General features: G+C 41.0%; 1 long non-coding RNA gene across 1 annotated transcript; it reads left to right on the forward strand.

The window, feature by feature from the left end:
- Positions 1–11,547: 11,547 nt before the first annotated feature.
- On the forward strand, positions 11,548–12,668 carry LOC306994002. Its single transcript, XR_013796589.1, has 3 exons — positions 11,548–11,670; positions 11,772–11,864; positions 12,317–12,668. It is a non-coding gene; the product is annotated as an uncharacterized lncRNA (long non-coding RNA).
- Positions 12,669–15,589: the final 2,921 nt, after the last annotated feature.

The raw sequence follows: 15,589 nt of genomic DNA on the forward strand, positions 1-15,589 counted from the left end.
GGGCGGGACTAATACCACACCGACCAACCAATATTCTGTATCATAGCAACGAAGCGTCTCAACTGAAAAAAAATATGCGCTGCCAAAACGCTCTCAAGCGCACATAGCTCTGCATTTTCAGCAGAGCGTCTAGCGTTTTCAGTTGGCTAAAAACGCTTTGGTGGACACACGGCCTAAGGGCAGAAAAATAAAGCAGGAGAAAATGAGTACAAACAAAATAGGGTTCCAGCATAATTGGGTTTCAGACCCCTAATAAGTTAAAGTAGTAAAATGACTTAAACTAACACTGAAATAAATTAATGCTAATTAAAAAAGCTAATAAAAAAAAAGTTACGATGGCTCTCAGCCAATCAGATTCGAGAACCAGAAAGAACTGTTGTATAAAATATTACATAAAAAACTAACAGCAAGTCATTATATTTTACTTAAAGATGATTTTTTATTTGAACTACTGTAACATGCGCTGACTAGCTGTGTGCAATAAGCTTGAATCAATTTAGATTTTATGCCTCTTTTAACTGGGCCAATCAGGATCTAGCAGAAATGTTACTTTCTATTCTTCATATTTTGTGACGATAATAAAGGGTATGCCAGAATACAATGTTATGTCAATTACCTTATGAAAACTGTGTTCTGAGCTGTTAAAAAAATGCAATTATATGCATTCAACTCAGCTATTTATCAAAACATAACAACATCCAATCAAACTAAACTCACCAGGGTGGAAAATGATGTTCCTTATGACATCATAAAGTCGTTGAATAACTCTGATGTGATTTATAATGTGAACGGAAAAACACAGTTTGCAACATTGCTGAACTTGAACGAGTGTAGGCGACAATCTTTTGCTATTGTGCTACCATTTGATGCCATTACAATCTCATCTTGTTCCATTTTAAACTTCTTAACTTCATTGTCAAGCTCAAAAAGAAACTTTTATTATGACTAAATAGGCCGCTGATGTGCCCGAGTACAAAGGCTGTAGCCGAGATCACACAGGAACCTTAGTTTTATATTTTAAAACTCCGTCCTTTGTACTTTCAGTCAGTGTCCTCCGTGCGTCTCCCCACATTAATATCAAGCTAATGTTCCTTTGTACTTTCCCAGGAAAGTGTCATTTATCACGCTGATCTTTAGGAAAAATCCATCACAAGATCTTCGGGGTGTTAACTACCTACGCCTACGACTGATTCTGTTGTTGCTCTAGTAAAACGAGCCATCCTTCACGCACACACCCCATAAACTCATTTAGGCCTGTTCCCGCCTTTAATGCAGTGATACATTTCAGTTCACTAAGTGTTGTTAATCAGAGTCCACTTAATAAACCTGCCAAAGCGCATTGCTCCGAGATCTGTGAGGGGACGGGTGAGTGCGTGACCGATGTAGCCTTACACCCGAGGGTCTGGAGTTCAGAAGACAGGGTGTCTAGTACACGTCCGGGTGTCTTCTCCTCAGTGAAACTGCACATATATCACTGCCTTAAAGACCCCCTGTGGTGAAAATCAAGTTTTTAATGTTGTTTAAATGTATATGTGGTGTTTTTAATATGCTTTAAGTCTAACCATTCATGAGTCAAAACCATTGCTTAGGTATTTTCTCCTTAAAACTGCTGTGAAAAAAGATGGTCTTAAAACAGGGTTTGAAATCTCTGGTGATTCTGATGTCACAAACTACCTTGTAACCAATCACGTCACGATGGGGGCGGGCTTTAGCAAATTATCATTACTATGCTGCGAAGCAAGAGTTTCAAGAGACGCCAGCAGGTTATCCCGGTATATTTTTCTGTTGATATGAAACATTGCGTATGTTTAGAAATATAGCGGGATGAATGATGTATATTACGATGTTATGATGAAATATTTTCTCCACTGACGTTCTGAGTTGTTCCAAGCGTTTGTAAGGATACGGATTAGGTTAGGTGGCAGCTGCTTGACTCTGAGATGGCGAACGGGAACATAGTTTGTGTAACATTAGCAACACATTATTAGCTGTTTGATAACATAGGCAAGCAAAAGGCAAATCATATTATTTACCATTATGTGTCTGACTTTGTGAAGAGTGACACCATCGGTTACATTCGTGCTATTTTAAGGTATGAAGACATTTTTTCCCAGGAAAAAACGTTTAAGTATGTCATTTTGGTGATCAAAGATGAGTTTTAAGGGATCAAATTATTGACAGAGGGGGACTTATGTATACAGTATTACTGCTCAGAATTAGCAGTAAAGTGGTCATAACATTATTATTATTAATATACAACAAATATTACATGCACAGTATATAGAAGACTCAAATCAACAACACGATCGACGAACAGTGGCACACTGCTCATTCAGTAAATGCAAAGCTAAACAGATGTGTTTTGAGTCTGGATTTGAATGTGGCTACTGTAGGAGCACACCTGATCTCTTCTGGAAGCTGGTTCCAGCTGCGGCTGGCATAATAGCTAAAAGCGGACTCTCCTTGCTTTGAGTGATCCCTTGGTATTTCTAGTTGATGTGATCCTAATGATCTGAGTGATCTGTTGGGTTTATATTCAGTGAGCATATCTGCAATGTATTGAGGTCCTAGGCCATTAAATTATTTATATACCAGTAATAATACTTTCAAATCAATCCTAAATGTGACTGGGAGCCAGTGTAAGGACCTGAGAACTGGTGTAATGTGTTCACATTTTCTGGTTCTGCTCAGATGAGATTTACGATGAGATTTGGGTCTATATGGCATCTCTGCTTCCGAGAACCTTCTACATATGACAGTTCCCCTGTTAAATAAGGTCAAATGTTAAATATTAAAATACTTTCGGATTCCCAGACTGTTTATCTTTCCTTGCTGTCTCCGGATATTTTGCGTCCAGAGCACACTATTATTTAATTTGTGGAACTTTAATGCACCCTGCCATTTCCCGATGAACCTCGATTACAGTGTTTTTGAAATGTTCTGTACCTGGAACATGTCAAACCGTCTAATAATTACAAGGCTGCGAGACATCAAAAGCAACCAGAACGCTTTCAAATGCTAACAAAAAGAAGCAGGTGAATATGTGAGAGCAGATAAACCAGAAAATGTTCTCTGGAAACCACATTACGGATGAGAAACACGGACAATGAGATGGGCTAGAAGTTGAGAACTGTCTTTCTTCATGACTTTGCAGTTCTTCTTGGACAGCCTATTGATCTTTTGATGGCTCCCCTACAAAAGGGTTCTTTGAATGAACATAATAGTGTTTTAGAGGTACAGTAAAGCTTTACAGTTAGCTTGAGAAGTTTTATTTTTAAACTAATGGCTTGAACATGACTGCTATATCCAAGGCTTTGACGTGTGCACATGTAACCCAGGTTACTAATGCTTATGAAACCTATGGAGGAAAAAAAAGATTAAGATTTACATATAGATATTTTATTACTTTATTTTAATGCTTAAAATATTAAATATTGCTGAAGAAATAACCGTAAAATGTAATGAACTAGAAAAAATAAATAATTTGAACAATTCGGATTAGCTCCGCCCTTAGTGGGTTGCGTCATTTCTAGCGCGGGTTAGAGAAGTGAGTCTCTCGTCACGGAGGAAAGTGAAATGTCCGCTGAAGCAGTGACGCACGTCAATTGCAGTTGAAAAGTTGATAAAGTAAGTGAAAACTAGATTAATAACTGAAACCAGGATCATATTGACATCGTTGCCTGAAAATAGTTGTTTAAATAGTTGTCGTTGCATTGTATTGAATCCAGGGATTAAATGAGAAGTCGAGCTGATTCATCCGACGAAAACCGTTCGAACAGATTCATCTGAGATTATTTCTAATCAATAGCACTTTATTCTTGGTAAGTGAGTTCATAAACTACCTTAATTAATTATAGTTTGAGTATTGTTCAGTCTTTTGTGGTCTTAAATGATGCTGTGCTGTATAATTCTTGAGAAATATATTTAGAAAATGTGATTGAAGTGATAGATTGAGGATTTATTTACTGCTTAAAAGTGTTTTTTTTGCACGTTGTTGAATTCATGAGCGTAATGAGTGTAACGCCGCTCACGTGGAGCTTTGCTAGCCATGTGGTGCGAGCTATAAGCTAATTGAGTGCATGTCATTTTTATTTTATTTTATTTTCTCATCTTTTATTGAAAATTTCCTGAAAAAGAGTGACCACAGAGGTTTTTTGAGTTAAATAATTTAAATTTGGGTTTTGAGTGTGAACTAAGTATGTCAGCTACATGATAAGGAAGGAAACAACATTAATTAAGAGTAAATAGCTATACCTAAATAATTAATTACAGAAATAAATAACACACAAGGAGTCATTATTTGAGTGAAAACTGCTTTATTTCAAGAAAACAATTCAAGAGGTTTCTTTTGTGAATTGATTATTGAAGCTGTCATTTTGTTTTGTTTTTTCCTTTTTGTTTTTTGTTTTTTTTCCCTTCAAACTGAAACAAATTAATACAAAGTATAACAGAAAAAAATACTTACCTTTTCAACTACACCTGTCTTCTGTGGTTTTTTCCCTTGTCTTGCTGCAACACTGGCTCAAGAGCGAACGTAGACTTCTGATCTGGTCCAAGATATTAGAAACTGGTTTATGTAAGACAGCAGGACGCGCGTGTTACATAAAAGTTGGCGAGCCAGCCAGGAGCCAGTTCTTGCAGCGAGGGTAACTGTTAAAGAAACAGAGAAGGGAAATTAGTAAAACAACAGAAACAGCTTTTTGAAATTTTCAACCGTTATGATGGATATCGTGAAGCGGGAAAAGGTTAACGTAGCAAATGCTCTCATAGTTGAAGGCCTTACATTAACCGAAACCGACAATGAGCTGGAAATGTACCTAGAAAGATATGGTTCAATTAGCCGTAATATTTTCATTGATGACCCAGCTTCAGAGTTTCACAAAAATGCCATCATAGAATATAATCATAACTCAGCAATCCAAAGTTTGCTTCCCTTCTTACCCTTAACTTTAGGGAGTCTCTCTGACCCAGCTGTTACCTTCCGAGTGCGTGCCTTAGCCACTGTCTACACTCAACCTTCCATCTGCACTGCCACTGAAGGGTATCTTGAGGAGTTGAAGGCCATTGCTAAAGAAAGTGGAATGTCTTTCCAAAGTGTGCTTCAAGAGGAATTGGAGAAACTCAGAGATACCCATTCTGAAAATCAAGCTCCGGCCGAATCTCAGCAAGCGAGTTGTCATGGTTCTAGCAGTGAATCCCCGAGTGCGGAGGCCACCGCCCCATCGTCAATAAGTAGCCCCCTGACTAATTTAAAAGAGACACCAACTCAAAGCTCAGAGCCTAAAAACCCAACCAAGAATAAAACGACATTTGTGTCTCCCCCTTCTCCAGAAACTACCACTGATGATATTACGGTGACATCCTGCCCTGTGTTCCCCACAAATATTGTTGACCCACCCAGTGTTCAGAGAATGGTAGTTGAACACATAGTGAAAACAAGTGAAGCTACCCTGTCACAGCAAACTTCAATCCGTCTGAGGGTTTTCTCAGGGAGGTCTCCTCGTCCCCCCAACGAACCAGATTTCGATACCTGGCGTGCGAGTGTCGACTTCTTGTTAAATGACCCTTCCATTTCTGACTTGCACAGAACGCGAAAAATCCTCGACAGCCTCTTACCTCCAGCTGCCGACATTGTAAAACATGTGCGCCCTCCAGCCCTACCTGCTGTGTATCTTAAGCTGTTAGAGTCTGTATATGGTTCTGTCGAGGACGGAGACGAGCTGTTGGCCAAACTCATGGGCACTCTACAAAATCAGAGTGAGAAATCGTCAGACTACCTGCACCGTTTACAAGTTATTCTGAGTGCTGCAATCAGACGAGGTGGCATAGCAGAAAGTGAACATGACCGTTACCTTTTGAAACAATTCTGCAGAGGATGTTGGGACAATCGTCTAATTGCCGACCTTCAGCTTGACAAAAGAGAAGTCCAACCACCCACTTTTGCCGAATTAGCAGTGCTTATTCGAACCCAGGAAGACAAACACGCCTCTAAGGAGGAACGGATGAGAAAGCATCTTGGGATGACAAAGCCCCCTAATGCCTACCAAAAGTCACGTGCAGTCTCTAACCAAGTATCAGCCTGTTCATGTGATGTGCCCAGCTCTGATGGCTCTGAAACTAGTCTTCTAAAGAAACAAGTCGCAGAAATCCAAGCCCAAGTTACTGCCTTAAAGCAGTCTCCTGATCGAAAGAATCCAAAGAGTCATTCCGAAAAGGCTGAGTTGACCGCTTTAAAGAAGATGGTGGAGGAATTATGCACCCAAGTAGCTGCGGTAAAGGCATCGGTCACCCAGGGACTGAAACTAAACAATGCAGAGGAGTTGGACATTTCTAGGCTCCAACGGCAGATTGCGGAGCTGCAAACTCAAAGTGTCACTCGTACGATGCCTCGAACTTCTAACACTCAGAGATCGCTTGACACAGAAACGGACAGAAGTCCCAGGATGGGCCAGCTGAGAGTTAACAGGCCACGACCCTGGTACTGTTTCCGGTGCGGGGAGGATGGGCACATGGCCATCAATTGTGAGAACGCTGCAAATCCTTCCAAAGTCGAGGAGAAGCGAGTTAAGTTAAGAGAGCAACAAAGCCAATGGGACTCTTTGCATGGAAGGCCTGCCCAGCCTTTAAACTGAAAAGGGTCTCTGTAGCAGGGCATATGGAGACCAGACGTTCAGACTGTCGCCCTGAATGTTACAAACAAATATCTGATGTGAGCAGCCGTGAAGCACCACAATTGAAACGATTGCCAAAGGGGCTAGTGGGGATAAAATGCACAGCCAAGGTCACCATTGGAGAAAGAGAAGTAGATTGCCTTTTAGACACAGGGTCACAGGTGACCACGATTCCGCAGTCGATTTATGAAGCCAATTTGTCAGACTACCCCTTGAAGCCATTGGAAAACTTACTGGAGGTAGAAGGAGCTAACGGACAGGCTGTGCCATATCTGGGGTACATTGAGCTAACTCTGAAATTCCCCAAGGTGCTCATTGGTACTGAAGTTGAGGTCCCCACCCTGGCCCTGGTGGTGCCAGATTTAACAAGTCTTTCCCAAATTCTAGTTGGGACTAATTCTTTAGATGTACTGTACAGCAAGTGTGCTAAAGAGAATGCAGCGAGCTTTCAGTCAAGCTTCCATGGTTATCAAGCAGTACTTAAAGTTTTGGAAGCTAGGTGGAGACAAGCCAGCAGTGAGACTCTGGGTTATGTGAAGTTGAGAGGAAATTCCCCTGAAGTTGTGCCTGCAGGAAGCACAGTGGTCTTGGACGGCTTTGTCCACCTACATGGTCCGCACACAGAGAAGTGGGTGACTCTCGAGCCTCCATCTGTCCCTTTACCAAGTGGCCTGCTGATTGCAAACTGTTTGCACACCTTACCCCGAAAACGTCTCTCCAAATTGTCAGTTTTGCTGAGAAATGGAACGCAATCCGACATAAAAGTCCCTCCTAAAGTTGTGCTGGCAGAGATTCATGCAGTTCAGAAGGTCATGGACCAGCAGCACCAGAGTTCAGATGTCAACGCTGAGGAACCATCAGTCAACTGTGCTAACCTTACCTTCGAATTCGGTGACTCCCCCCTGCCCACGAGCTGGAAAGAGAGAATATCAAAATTGTTGAACTCCATGCCTGAGGTATTTTCCCTTCACGACCTTGACTACGGCCACACTGAGAAAGTCAAACATCAGATTAAGTTGAGTGACGAAACACCGTTTAAGCACAGAGCCCGACCCATCCATCCTCAAGACATTGACGCTGTGAGAAAGCACCTCCAGGAGCTACTAGAGGCCGGTGTCATCCGCGAGTCTGAGTCCCCATTTGCGTCACCCATAGTGGTAGTCCGTAAGAAGGATGGTACCGTGCGGCTATGCATTGACTTTCGAAAGCTCAACTCACAAACGATTAAGGATGCATATGCCTTACCAAACCTAGAAGAGGTCTTTTCAACACTAACCGGCTCAAAGTGGTTCTCAGTGCTCGATTTGAAATCTGGTTTCTACCAAATCGGGATGGAAGAAGCCGATAAGTGTAAAACAGCATTTGTCTGCCCGCTTGGATTCTGGGAATTCAACAGAATGCCGCAGGGGATTACCAATGCACCGAGCACGTTCCAAAGATTAATGGAACGGTGCATGGGAGACTTGAACAGAAAACAGGTGCTGGTTTTCATTGATGACCTCATAGTTTTTTCAGAGACTCTTGAAGAGCATGAATCCCGTTTGCTGCAAGTTCTAAACCGACTGAAGGAGTATGGGCTAAAATTGTCACCCGAGAAATGTCGGTTCTTCCAGACGTCAGTGAGGTATCTGGGTCATATAGTCTCACGAGACGGGGTAAAGACTGATCCAACAAAGGTTGAGGCCTTAAAGACTTGGCCAAAGCCGACAAACCTAAAGGAGTTGAGGTCCTTTTTAGGTTTTGCCGGATACTACCGGAGATTTGTGCGAGAGTACTCAAAGATCATTAAGCCTCTTACCGACCTTACAGCGGGATATCCTCCACTCAGGAAGAGCGGTAATAAGAAACCGAAGGATGGGGGATACTTCAACCCCAAAGAAGAGTTTGGTGATCGATGGACTCCAGATTGTCAGAGTGCCTTTGACTCCATAATCGGCAAGCTCATATCTACACCTGTTTTGGGCTTTGCTAACCCCAAGCTTCCCTATGTGCTTCACACCGATGCCAGTACCACCGGGCTTGGTGCAGCTTTATATCAGGAGCAGGAGGGGCAGATGCGAGTCATAGCCTTTGCCAGCAGAGGATTGACCAAGGGTGAAAGTAGGTACCCTGCGCACAAATTAGAGTTTTTGGCGCTAAAATGGGCTGTCACCTCCAAATTTAGCGACTACCTCTATGGTGTGGAATTTACTGTCATAACGGATAGCAATCCCTTGACGTATATTCTAACCTCAGCAAAGCTTGATGCCACCAGTTACCGCTGGCTGTCCAGCTTGTCAACTTACAACTTTAAGCTGCAGTACAGAGCAGGTAGCCAAAATCAAGATGCTGACGGGCTTTCCAGACGACCACATGGTGAGCCCTTAGATGACCTGGTCTCGCAAAAGGAGAGAGAAAGGATTAAACAGTTCACACTACACCATCTTATGGAGCCAGGAGCGGAGTCATCTGCTCTCGTGGCAGACACGATAAAGGCAATCTGTGAAAGGCATCAGGTGATTGGGTCATCCGAAAATCCTAGTTCCCCTCACTCTTCACTTACCTTGGTTGAATCCCTTACTCACCACGAGGATGCTCTGCCAAATGAGTTCCAACATGAAGATGAACATGGTCTTCCAGATCTTCCTCATCTCTCAGAAACTTCCTTGGCAGAACTGCAGAGAAAAGACCTGGAAATGAGGATTGTTATTAAAGGATTGGAGAGTGGAGTGAAACCCTGTAACCTGAGAGACCAACCACCTACCATGGGTTTGTGGTTAAAAGAGTGGAACCGACTCGAGCTGAGAAATGGAGTGCTGTATAGGAGGAGGCAGGAGTGTGGAGCCTCTCGCTATCAGTTGGCACTGCCCACCACATTGAGAGACATGGTGTTACAGAGCCTTCATGATGACATGGGTCATCTAGGTATCGACAGGACCCTGGATCTCATCAGGTCAAGGTTCTTCTGGCCGAAAATGTCACATACAGTGGATGAAAGGGTCAAAACTTGTGAGCGCTGTGTCCGCAGAAAAACGCCCCCGGAAAGAGCAGCTCCTTTGGTAAACATCCAAACTAGCAGGCCCTTAGAGTTGGTATGCATAGATTTTCTGTCCCTGGAGCCAGACCAAAGCAACACCAAAAACATACTGGTTATCACGGACCACTTTACTAAGTATGCCGTTGCAATACCAACTCGAAACCAAACTGCCCAAACTGTTGCTAAGAGCCTGTGGGACAATTTCTTGGTGCACTATGGGTTTCCGGAGAAACTACATAGTGACCAAGGGGCAGACTTTGAGTCGCACACAATAAAGGAGTTGTGTAAGGTCACAGGCATTCACAAGGTGAGGACTACCCCATACCACCCGAGGGGCAATCCAGTGGAACGATTTAATCGTACACTCCTCCAAATGCTGGGGACACTGGAGAATGAAAAGAAGTCTAGGTGGAAGGAGTTTGTAAAGCCCTTAGTGCATGCCTATAACTGCACCCGCAATGACACCACTGGGTATACTCCTTACGAACTCATGTTTGGGAGACAACCCCGCCTACCTGTTGATCTGGCTTTCGGGTTGCCAGCAGACACTCCCACCAAGTCCCACTCTCAATACGTGCGAGATCTTAAGAATCGGTTGCGCGAGAGTTACGAGGTGGCTACTAAAAATGCTGGAAAGGTAGCCGAGCGTAATAAAAGAAGATTTGATAAGCGTGTGATTGCTTCAACATTGGAGGAGGGTGACCGAGTTCTTGTAAGAAACGTGCGATTGAGAGGAAAGCATAAGCTGGCGGATAAATGGGAACAAGATGTTCATGTGGTTGTCAGAAAAATGTGTGATCTGCCAGTATATACGGTCCAACCAGAGAGAAAAGGTGGTCCTCTCCGGACGTTACACCGAGATTTATTGCTGCCCTGTGGGTTTTTGCGGCCAAGCAACTCTGAGGAACGACCAAAGCAGAAAGAAGTTCGAAGGCCTAGAACCAGAGCTTCTCCTGATGAAGGGATAAAGGAATCGGAGTTTGTTTCTGAATGCTCAGAGTCTGAAGATGAGCAAATTCCCTGTTATGTGCCTGGAAGGACATTGGGCTCTGAAACTCAAATTATTACGGGCCTTGAGCACCCACCTTGTGTTCAAGAAGTTGCATCCGACTTACCTGTCATTGATCCTATTAGGAAGAACTTACCTGCCCAGGGAACTGTGGAGAGTAACGCTGAAGAACCTGCGAGGGAATACTTGCAAGAATGGAAACATGTGGAGGAAAACTCGGATGAGCCTGTTGGAGTAGAAATATGTGCGGATGAGCCCGAATCAGGTGGTACTGGACCAGATGTCTCAATGGAGAAGAGACCAGAATCAGAACAATCCTCCGAATCCCTGAATGGATACCCTATTCAATTGGTTGAGACAGTGCCAATCAGTTCTGAGTTAGGGAGTGGAGAAAGAAATCTGATCCCAAATGGAAGGAGTTGTTTTGAAGACACTCAAAATGAAGAAAGGAGAACTGAGCCTGAAGACAATGTTGGCCCCAGACGTTCGCAGAGAGAGAGACGCCCCCCTAAAAAGTTTGAATATCCCCAGTTAGGGAATCCACTTACCTTAGTAATTCAGTCCTTGTTGCAGGGTCTAAATGAAGCTTTTAGTTCTTCTTTAGAAGAGTCAGTTGTTGCCCCTGTAATTCACGTGTAGATGCAACGGGACGTGCATATATTCCAGAGGGGAGAGTGTAACCCAGGTTACTAATGCTTATGAAACCTATGGAGGAAAAAAAAGATTAAGATTTACATATAGATATTTTATTACTTTATTTTAATGCTTAAAATATTAAATATTGCTGAAGAAATAACCGTAAAATGTAATGAACTAGAAAAAATAAATAATTTGAACAATTCGGATTAGCTCCGCCCTTAGTGGGTTGCGTCATTTCTAGCGCGGGTTAGAGAAGTGAGTCTCTCGTCACGGAGGAAAGTGAAATGTCCGCTGAAGCAGTGACGCACGTCAATTGCAGTTGAAAAGTTGATAAAGTAAGTGAAAACTAGATTAATAACTGAAACCAGGATCATATTGACATCGTTGCCTGAAAATAGTTGTTTAAATAGTTGTCGTTGCATTGTATTGAATCCAGGGATTAAATGAGAAGTCGAGCTGATTCATCCGACGAAAACCGTTCGAACAGATTCATCTGAGATTATTTCTAATCAATAGCACTTTATTCTTGGTAAGTGAGTTCATAAACTACCTTAATTAATTATAGTTTGAGTATTGTTCAGTCTTTTGTGGTCTTAAATGATGCTGTGCTGTATAATTCTTGAGAAATATATTTAGAAAATGTGATTGAAGTGATAGATTGAGGATTTATTTACTGCTTAAAAGTGTTTTTTTTGCACGTTGTTGAATTCATGAGCGTAATGAGTGTAACGCCGCTCACGTGGAGCTTTGCTAGCCATGTGGTGCGAGCTATAAGCTAATTGAGTGCATGTCATTTTAAGACGTCATTTTCTTCATTTTTTTCCTTTCTATTAAGGGTTAAAAAGGGTAATAAGCACTGGTAAATGTGTATATATTCATTTTGAAGGATTTGTTGTGATAAGACTCATCATTTTATGTGTTAATGCTGTTTAAAGAGAATTAATTGTAATTTATTGTGTTTTTCTGCCTTGTCTTCGCAAGGTTGGGTTTTTTTTTCTCCCTTTTCTCTATTTTGTTGTTCCTGTCCGTGATATTCTCTTGAAAGTGAACGAGGAGTTCTGAGTTTGAACTGTTTCTGCCATAAATGGAGAGTGCTCAACATTGGTGGAAGCTGGCGAGCCAACCTGGTTTTTCCTGAACTTGGAAAACATTGTTTCATCAAAGTGGTAGGACCACACGTATACCTTTCCTTTTTTTTTTTCTTCCTTGGACATTGTTGCATCTGTGAACAAGAAGTTTTTTCCTCATTCATCTCAGAGTTGAGTATCAGTATTTTGTAACTGAACACTGAAACGAGTGCAAAGGACATTGAACTGAGCTAATCGAGTCGTTTCTGATCTTGACTTGGATTTGGTGTGTCGTTGGATATTTCACCTGAAAAATTGTCTGCATTGTCATTTTTATTTTATTTTATTTTCTCATCTTTTATTGAAAATTTCCTGAAAAAGAGTGACCACAGAGGTTTTTTGAGTTAAATAATTTAAATTTGGGTTTTGAGTGTGAACTAAGTATGTCAGCTACATGATAAGGAAGGAAACAACATTAATTAAGAGTAAATAGCTATACCTAAATAATTAATTACAGAAATAAATAACACACAAGGAGTCATTATTTGAGTGAAAACTGCTTTATTTCAAGAAAACAATTCAAGAGGTTTCTTTTGTGAATTGATTATTGAAGCTGTCATTTTGTTTTGTTTTTTCCTTTTTGTTTTTTGTTTTTTTTCCCTTCAAACTGAAACAAATTAATACAAAGTATAACAGAAAAAAATACTTACCTTTTCAACTACACCTGTCTTCTGTGGTTTTTTCCCTTGTCTTGCTGCAACACTGGCTCAAGAGCGAACGTAGACTTCTGATCTGGTCCAAGATATTAGAAACTGGTTTATGTAAGACAGCAGGACGCGCGTGTTACACACAGTTGGAGTTCGGCTCAGCAAGCGGACTAAGAATAAGTGTGGAAAATACCCTGTAAAACCTTGAAAATGAGCCGACCCTAAACAACGTGCTGGAACTGTCAGTACAGTGTGTGTGTGTGAGAGAAAGAGTGAAACAGTGAGTGATTGCCTGTTGTAATGGAATCAACTAGTGGTGGATGAATGAATCATTCTTGAGTATGTCCATGATTTTAAATCAAATACGCCAATTTCTTTTTATTTAGAAATTGGTTTAAGTCATATTTTAGGTAACTTGTTCATTTTCACGATTTCAAATCAATATGGAACAATTTTGACAATTTGTGCTCTGAAACGTTTTCAAGTTTTGAACTGAACATTTAATTGAATGAATCATTATTGTTCATGTCCAAGATCTTGAATCTAATATCGCACAGGTTTAAAATAATCGTTGATTATAAATCAAATCTATTTTTTAAACAAATCATTTAAATGAATGAATCACTCCATGATCTCAAATTCAAATATGGTGCACATATTTTACACCATTTTTAAACAAACAAAAAAAAGTTTGTTTTACACTTTGAAGGAATTTTTTCTTCAGTAAATTAATAATTATTGTTCATTTATGATCTGGTTTGACATAAAAAATATCCGTTGCCATATTTAAAGCAAATAATAAGTTGCATTTCTGGTCATTATTTGATTTCATTATGCTAGCCTTCTTTTGTGTTTTACAGAAAAATAACTCCATAAAGGGTTAGAATAACACAAGATAATTGGTGACAAAACTTTACATTTTTGGTGAGCTTTTTACTAAAAGATAATTAGATTTGATTTGGTCCTAGACGACTCCAAATCATTCACTCAACACATTTGTTCAAAAACAATGACTCGTTCAAATTAGACAAAAAAGATGTGGCCACCTACAAAGAGGGTCAATGAACAGAATCAATAGATTTGAGTCACTAGGACGAATCAAAATCCTTTACAAGAACAAAATTAGAACGGTTGCATAAAGCGGGACCTTGACACAAAGTCTTAGAAAATGCGAGAAATAAATAGGTAGAAGAGAAGGCACAATAAAACAAATCTAATCATTCAATCCCTGTTTCTTCTAGCTATAAACATGACATTTCTAGAGCAGTTTTTATGAGAATAAGACAGGAGAGTAATAATTAAAAGTTGCCTCTTTATTCCAAATTCCGGGTCTCTGGGAAAAGCCAGAAGCTTGCCGTGTTAATATATATGTCATAACCATTTATGAATCTAATTATTGGACCAATTCGATTGAAATGAGCAGTGATTCAGACCCGCCAAGAGTCAAAGATGTCTTCAGCTGCCCACCATCCCCAAACAAACAATGCCAAAATTGCCATTTTTTACAAGAAGGGACGTAAAATTCTTCTGCCTAATTATCCTGGACTAGCACTGGAGTGTGAAATGAAATTTGATTACTGACAAAACATTATGTGGTACACACAGATAAAAATGTAGGCGGCTGGCAAACAAATAACCCCAAACAAGTAGAATGAGGGCGTTGTAAATACGTGACGACACTTCTGATTGGCCGCGGCCATATCCTTGGCTCTTGGAAGACTCTCAACACGTGCAAGCACGTAACATAATGCAATTGTGGCCAAGAGGCTCGGCCTGAATTCGTAAACCAGTCATTTTTATCTCTTTAGTATGAATTATGAAAGCCTGATTATTCATTGGTGTGGCTCCACAAATCCACCATGAGTTTAATTCAGTTGTGCATTTAATTCCGTCCTTCTTGTTTCTAATTGCTCTCTCTGTGCTTTTTCCCCCACTTAACGAAATTTGCTGGAGAACGCGAGAACGTTTAATCTGCAGATGCCATCAGTGGGTATTGTCTTTCTGCAATTAGACTGATGAGAAGATTTAGCCATTAGCGGGTTCATTACAGCAGCCGCACACCGCCAACTCCACTGGAGCAATCAGAGAACGTGCTCCTCGCGACTCGCCGTCGGGCGTTCAAGTCCACAACTGATCGCAGACGTGATGGAAAAATGGGAAGCATCAGGTCGGCAGGCCGCTCATTAGATAGTTTGTGGTGGCTTTGAGTAGCATTGAGATTCGAGAACCGCTTCTGAGTAACAAAAAAATCATTTTCAAAACTTTAATTCTGTTAGCTATGGCAACCTCTTTCCCCTTCAGATTTTTTAAAAAAGGTAATCGTGGAAAACCTTTAAAATAACAAATGGTTACACTATTTTGATTTGTCCACTTTAGACATTGTGCTAACTATATTTGCCATTACATGTCTACTAACTCTCATTAGTTGACTGGTAGGGTTAGGGATAGTAGAGTAAGTTGACATGTTCTTGCAAACTTAC

This window comes from Phoxinus phoxinus (genome assembly GCF_949152265.1).
Source record: "Phoxinus phoxinus genome assembly, chromosome: 25".
Lineage (NCBI taxonomy): Eukaryota > Metazoa > Chordata > Actinopteri > Cypriniformes > Leuciscidae > Phoxinus > Phoxinus phoxinus.